This window comes from Phalacrocorax aristotelis, chromosome Z, assembly GCF_949628215.1.
Source record: "Phalacrocorax aristotelis chromosome Z, bGulAri2.1, whole genome shotgun sequence".
Taxonomy (NCBI): Eukaryota; Metazoa; Chordata; class Aves; order Suliformes; family Phalacrocoracidae; genus Phalacrocorax; species Phalacrocorax aristotelis.
Window position 1 is genome coordinate 64635785 of NC_134311.1, and position 7917 is coordinate 64643701.

The window sequence follows — 7917 nt, forward strand, 5'->3', positions numbered from 1 at the left end:
CAGTCCAGAAACAGTTTCATTATCATTCCTCAAACCTCTCCATAAAATGGCCTTTTGCTATAATGTCCACATAGGATATGATAGAAACCAAGCTCCTGTTCCAAAGGGCTGCTGGCTGGGGGATGCATGGCACGGTGCCATGGGCCCCTCCCTGTGCACATGGGGCAGGGTGTACCCCACAGCATCCTCTCTGTCTCCAGAGGGAGGGCCAAGCAGATGGTTTGGGTGGAAAGGTAGGTGCCTCCTTAGAGGTGTGACACCCTGTCCCCCAGCCATCCCTCTGTTCCGCTGCTTTGCGCCATCTGTGTTCTTGTGCCATCTTTTGTTTTCTGCTTGAGCCACGATTTCCTTGGGATGGGCTTTTCTCTTCAGGGACCTGCACACTTGGAGTTCAGCTACTGTTCTTCTGCCCTCTAGTAGTAATGTGTATGACAAAGAGGTGTCCTCTTAGCTTTGCTATTGCTATGAGACAGGACCTCTCTGAAAGCAGCACCCTGTGCTCTCTGGGAGCCCACTCACTCCTCCAGTGCTGGGGGTCCCACCTATGGCACTGGTGGAGCCACAGTCATGGCACTGAGGTAGGCAGAGGCTGCACATGGAACAAGGCTTTGCAAAAGATGAGGGGACAGAGGCTTTCAGAGGGTAATTCTTGGGATTGCCTGTTACTGGCAAAGATTTGAAGAGTCCACATGGGATTCCTGACATTTCCTTTTCTCCTCCCACCAGGTTTGACGTTTAAGTAAATAAATAAACTATAAATGAAAAGGAAAAGGCCAGGAGAGGGTTCTGGCTGTCATGATTCAAATCCAGAATGCTTGTGACTCCAACTCTGTTCTGTTTATATTAATAAATGAAAATACAAATAAATATTTGTGCAAAAAATACTAAAGAGCTGGTCTGTTAGAAAGTTAGTTTCATAAACGTAATTGTTTATATTATATTCTTTCTCTACATAATTTACAATATAATCTCAGCAGACTGTTTCCTGTATAAGGTAAAGAACTTGTTTTTTAATTATTTTAAAGTACCAGTGAAAGGAAAAAAGGAAGGTACATAGCTGTCATCAGATGTTATTCCATTGCCTCCCAGTCTCAGTTAACAGCAATACAGTCTATTTATATGTTAATTATTTATATTTAAGACTCCATCATGTATGAACAAGAACTTTTGAATAAAGTAGGCTGAAAAATGTTATTTATATTTTGGCATCAAAATAACTGGCCTAATTTTTAGATCTGAGAAATGTCTCCACTATTACTGACATGAAGAGTGCAAACAAACTTCAGCTAGTAGATTTAAATGCTGGACAAGGTCTGATTCTGATACAGCAGGCTAAACTCAACTTCAGCCTCCAGTTCAGTAAAACAGCTTTTTAGTTAAGTGGATAATAAAATTCAGTAATACACATGCACCAAAGTTAGGTTATTTATTTTGATATTCAGTTCAGTTCGATTTCTTCTTTTTTTTTTTTCAGTGTAAGGTGTATTGTTTGAATAAAGGTTTTGCTACTACATCAAAGAATTTTAAAATCAGACTTTTTGGAACTAAGAAGACATCTGAAAGTTTTTTGTGAAATGGTCCATTATCTGGGTATTCCTGTTGAAAACACGGGCCATGAAACAGTTAGTGGCTTCCTATTTAAATTGCTGTCATCAGATTTCAGAGTTAGTACCTGCAATGAAAAATTGAAGACCTAGTTCATCCAGTTCATGTCCCAGAACTTCTGCTTGCAGATTTGAGGTCTGTAATACAGGTTTTCCATGCCTGAACCATTCTTGTGGGCTCCCATGTGGACAAGAGTTCACCCTCTGTTTTTGTTTCAGGCAGAGTGATAAGCACCAGGCAGTTTAGGTAACCTGCCATTTTCAGTCTTGATCTAAGCAAAGCCCAGTTCTTCCTCTGGAGGCATAATGATTATTTACCTTACGGTACTTTTCTTGAAAAAGAATAGCTTGCGTAGGCCAAATATGTTTAATATTTCCTGCATTTACTATATAGTAACTATCCTCCTCAGAAAAAAAATTTACTCCAAGCTGAAAGCCCTCCTCATTTTAAAATAACACTAAGCTAGTTTACATAGAGACTTTACAATCACATTATTTTTCAATAACTTATTTTCATTGATCGGTCTAACAGTTTGACATGTTATTTATGGGCTACTGTGATGAATCACATCCGTTTCCAAGGTAAAGTAAGCAAATTCTCTGTTTATAGGATTAAAGTTGAAGGTCAAACTTTGATTATATTTTCTATTCTACTACAGCAATATAAAGCAAGGCCTTTAGACTTCAGAATTGGCAACCAGTCATATGAGATGCTTTTATACTTAAAAATTGACCACAAATCTTGAGTAAATCATAATTAACATCCCAGAGGCAGGAAACCTAGCAGATGACTGCAATAGACTTTAAGAGAAATTTATTTTGTGTTTGAATATGCAATTCAATATTTTTTTTACCTTGCAAAGAGGATTTATTTATTTTTAATCTGTTTTAAGAAAAGAGTTTATGTCTACCAGAGTGTGAGAGCTGGGAAAACACTAACCTTCAATGCTTATGGTGTCATGTGATATTTATCTAACTCACTGGCCCACTGCTGTTGAACTTCTACCAGTGTATATTTATCAGTAAGCCATTGGCAGGTGCAAGTGAAATTTGCCGTGTCCAGAAATGTAATGTATAAACAACATTTAACCCCTTTTTTAGCAATACATTTTTAAAGTCTGAGTTGGGATCTCAGAGCTGCAGAAGCACTGGCAACCTTAAATTATAAAGGATGCTGTTGTGCAATGTAATAATGAAAAGTAATTACCTGAATGCCCTCCACTCCAACCACACACAATGCCTGGCACGCTCTCATAACTGAAGGGAGGGGGAGGAGATGTAGGAACCATTTGTGTTAAAAGATAAATGTGTGCCGATGAGAATCTCATCCAAAATATCCTCACTAAATTATTTAACAAAGGAAGCATGAAAGGGAAGATTGTGAAGTGTATGATTTCAGTGAGCCGTGGAAAGGTTGCTTAGGAGGCTTCTTGTGATGCAACGCAAGGATTGTTGCATTTAGATTAGAGGTACTGACCTTGCTTCATCACCCAGCTTTATAAACCTGTCTCTACTGTGCATGCTTTTTTTTTGTCTTGGAAAGATTTATGTCAAATCATTTGTTATCACACACACTGTTGTGCCAAGACTTCGCAAATCCTGGCTTGGAACTATAGCCATCATTTTACGTCACGGTTGGGGAATATTTTTGCAGCATCCAAAGGAAATGGGCAGGATTCTTCCTTCATACTAGAACTGTTATTTAGAGAGGTCTGAATCATATTTAGAGATTTTTGCACAGAGAGGCTTTCCTATGGGTAGACTCCCTCCCTTACAAGCATGGGAGGGGGAAGAAACACCCATTCACATGGGAGCATCCCCAGTCAACAGGACTCTTTGGTGCTGGGTATGCCCAGGGACCTGTCCTGGAGCTAAAAGGGAAATGTTTAAGCTTAAGAAGGGGTTAGCACAGAAAGACAGAGATATAAGCCATGTTGTGGTCCCATGAGGAAGGAGGTGGTGCTAGAAATGAGTGACACTGTGCAAACTTTGCTATCAGTAACTATTATTGAAATAAGTCTAGGCATCTCTCTAGTTCCAATTCTGGAACCCATATTGGCCCTTTTTAGCTGTCCTGGCACTCACCAATGGATGAAAAGGATTGAATCAGCCAAGAAGAATGAGCTGTCTCCTAGGTGTTATAGCTTTACTGCATCAAGGTAGGCATTAGGAAGAGCTCAAAGCATGCTAGGGAAGTCTGGCAAAGCTGAGAGCCTTTAGGAGACCTAGGCTGGATGTAAAGCTCTCACATAATCCCTCAGAGCTGGCCAGTGATGCAGGATTTTATGGGTCTGAAGCCCCAGAATGTATCTTTGAGCTCAGTTCTGAGCAAAAGGACGTACATAAAGGCCCCAGTCCAAGAAAAGCCTCAGAAAGCACAAACTCTGAAACAGTTTATTTCAGAGACCCAGTTTGTGCCATAGCCTATACCTACAAATTGCTGCATCCGTCTATGCAAATGACCTAACTGGAACATCAAGTTCACCATGAAGACAGATTGAAGATTAAATCTGTTTCCTTCCCTCAGTATTTGCTGCCTTAGACAGGAGTAAATTAACACCCTGTAGTGAAGCCAAAAGTGAATTTTGTGGTGAGGGAGGAGCAGGACCTCACGCAGCTCCTGGCAATGACCCCGTGGATGCCTCCTGCCATCAGCTACACACTCAGTTTAGCAAGGAATGACCCAGACTTTATGCAGCTTGAACGAGATGCAAAGTGGAGCCCCTGCTCTCTTTTATTCTCAGGCAGAGATATGGAGTGTCACACAGAGACTTGTCCTTACTGAATAAAATTTTGCATTCTCTTCAGCAGTTTGCTGAATTAAATTATTCCATCTTTGATTTAGCACACAAAAACATTTCTTTTGTAAAGTAAGTCTTCAACTTTGAAGTTTAATGCATTTAAAACTACATACTGCTAATTAGGAACCCAGTGCCTCAGCTATTACTTAAACGAATTCTGTCGTCATGACTTAGGACCACTCACATGAGCAAAAATTTTCAGGGCTAGACTCCATATTCATTAAGGAAAAGGCTGCTTTTTTTTTCCTAAGGTGCAAACAGCAGATGTATCACAACAGGACCCTTACACAGCATAAAGGTGAGCAAATAGATAATGATTTACAGGATTAGAACCCTCCCGAACGCACGGCTTGCACTTCACCGATTTCTGCTAACAAGGATTAAACTGTGCACAGTTTTCTTGTGTGCTGTGACTTCTGACAACAATAAAATGTTCCCTATTGCCATATGACACAGCCAAGTCCAGATGTGCTATTTTGGTTTGAGATGGTTAAACTTTTTTTGTTACTATGGAGATTATCTACTGAATGGTTTACTTACCGCCCCGAAGCTGTCATCGCATACTGTTTAATTTATAAAGCCGGTCCAAATCTCTGTGGAAAAAAAAGTCACCAATATTTCTCACAACTTTCTTTGATTTATTTTTCAGTGTCAGCCAAGACATAACATTTATTATGGTTCACCTTAGCATGATGACATTTCATTTTTCTTACTGAAGATGTTCCTGAAAAAGGAGATCAAAATCTCCTTAGCCTCCTGGATATCGCATAATAAATGAGGGGGTCTGGTTTTCCTCAGTGCCTCAATAGGAAGAAGTGTTTATGTTTCAGGCCCAAGCCCCCACAGAATATTTACAAAATTTGTTTCGAGGTGTTGAGCCATAAATCTGAAGTTCGAAATCTACATCAAATAGAAATGAAGACCTATAAAACACAGTGTAAAGCAAAAAGTCAGAAGAAAAAAATGTAAATATTATTAAGAATTATTGAAATCCTTAAGTGTCTTCCCCATAAATAACACTGAAAATTTGTTTTATCAAATGGACTTTGGTGCTAACAGTCTAAATATTATAAATGAATTAAATATTTTCATTGCAGCGTGCTAAAATAAAGAAGTCAAACATTCTATGGTTGCTATAGATAGCCAACCAAAGCCCATTACACTCTTCCTTGAGTGAGAAAGAAAGACTTAAAATAGCATCTGCTTTACATAAGAAATTTTTATCAGAAGCTAAAACCCTAAACTGAAAGTTACGTTGAATTTCATTATGGTAAATGAATATTAATTTATTTTATTAAGGGAGAAAATTTCTTCCAAAAAGCTTATGAAAAACAATACGCAGTAGGATATGATAAAAAAACAAGAATAGCCAGATGATGTTGCCATTCAGTAATTAGACTATAGGGCCTCAGAAAACAGCATCAGCCTCATGATCATTTCATAGTAACACTCGCTTTATCTCATCCCATGATCTCTGAGGCATACTAGGATTTTATTACCTCTGGAAAAAGTAAGAAAAGTGTCCTGATACATTTATTTATAACTGGTATTTGTTGAACCATACATATTTACTTTTCTGTGTTTTTTACTTATTAGCATTAAGACATATATGTTATTTAAATTTATACTGAAACAATAAATATTGTCTTAAGTACTGTATGCAGAGGGAAATAGAGTCTCGGAGGCATTTCTATTCTGGGGCTCAGGTCACTTCTCAACTCATATAAAGGCAGATGTCATAGGGGTCATATAAAGGTCTCTACTCTGATACTTGCTTTAAGGAGACCCTCTGTGGGAACACCCATATTGGAAGACTGTGGCTTTAAAAACACGTAGCCTAGCCTGACTGCTAAGACATGAGTAGTCAGACAGTATCTCAAGTTCTTACAGAATAGTTTCAAGTTGTCAGGAAAGGTATTCCACAAAACAGACATTTCATTGCTGCAACTGTGTTCATGCACATGAGTGTGAAGTGTCGCTGCCTCACGCACCTTAGAAACATCAAGCTGTTTCATTTCCCCAATCTGACATTTTCTTAGTAAGTCCTGCATCTGAAAACCTCCGTCCCTTGCTTCTACTCAGAGTCATATTCCTCTCTTACTTCTTGCTTTCCCTCCTGCACACAGCATATCAAACAACTACTTACTCTCCTGTATTTTAGGCTAGTGACAGGGAAGCTTGCTAGCTGTGGCTTCACAGTACTGTCTATTCAGTGACTTTATGAAACTAAAATATTGCTGTGGATTTAGGGTATTTTTTACTGGGTGATTTTTAGCCAGGCTATTCCCTGTTCTGGCTGCTGATGCCATTGCACAAAAACATATGCCAGCACAGAGCAGCGAAGAGGTGCGAAGGTGGGAATAAGAGGCTGGAAGAATGGAGAGGCAGGAACTTTTTACAGCAGCAGCAGCAGCAGCAGCACCAGCTTCAGCTCGCATCCCATTACAGCCCCACTCAATCTTCCTTGCACAGTACTTTGCTCAGGTCTATATGCCTCCAGCTGCAGCTTCCATTGTTTCCGGCTATTTCACAACTAGACACTTAATTGCGCCTTTCATTTCACCTTAAGGAAGGAGATTTAACACATCTGTTGGTCTTAACCTGTTCTGAGGTTTGTTCACAGTTCAAAGGTTCACGTGGTGGCTGCCTTAACCACTGGCAGGGCAGCAATACAAAAGCTCTACAGTGAATGAAGGAGTTGTTCTTAATTAAATAGGCACGTGTTTCATTGTCTCAGCCAATACTGAGGTTCTGTATCAGGAGACAACATCTAACGTATCCAGAACACATGAATCCCACTTTTGCTGTGTAAGTAAGTCATGGGTTGGAGCCACCAAATGGGAACTGCCTTGTGCACGGTCCCCATCAGGACGGTACAGGTAGGAAGTGGGAAGCCCTGGGCACTTTGGGCAGTTGGCGTAGACAGCCAAATCAGGCTTGGAACACTGATGGGTTAGAAGGGTTACATCAATCCAGGAAGAGAAAATAGAAAATAAGCATCAGAAGACTATAATTAGAGCTTAAAAATAGAAGAAATAAACCAGTCAAGGGGCTGAAACAGTGGAGAACAGATGGCAAAAGGAAGAAGGGATGACTGCTTGCAGGCAGGTGGTGAAAGGACTGGTGTGTGTGTGGCACTGGAGCCCCCCCTGCAGCCTGTGGTGGCTCCACCAGGCAGCCAAGCCCAGCAGTGCTAGAGCCGAGGGGCTCCCCCAGTGCAGTGCCACCCCTCCATGGGGCTAACTTGCTTCCTGAGCTCTCTGGCTCTCAGCAGCACAGAGATCTCTGCATCTGACTCCCTTATACAGTGCAGATTGATCCTAAGACTCTTTTACGTCAATCTAGGAATGAAATACAAATACATCCAGACTAAGGCTTGTTCCTACTGCCAGTGTAGGATAAAGTGTTACTTTCCCCGATACACACACCACAGATGCACACACGGTCCTGCCACCAGCTCGAGTTACCCTCATTTTATGCACTGAAAGCCAGCCTTATACAAGTTACCCTGA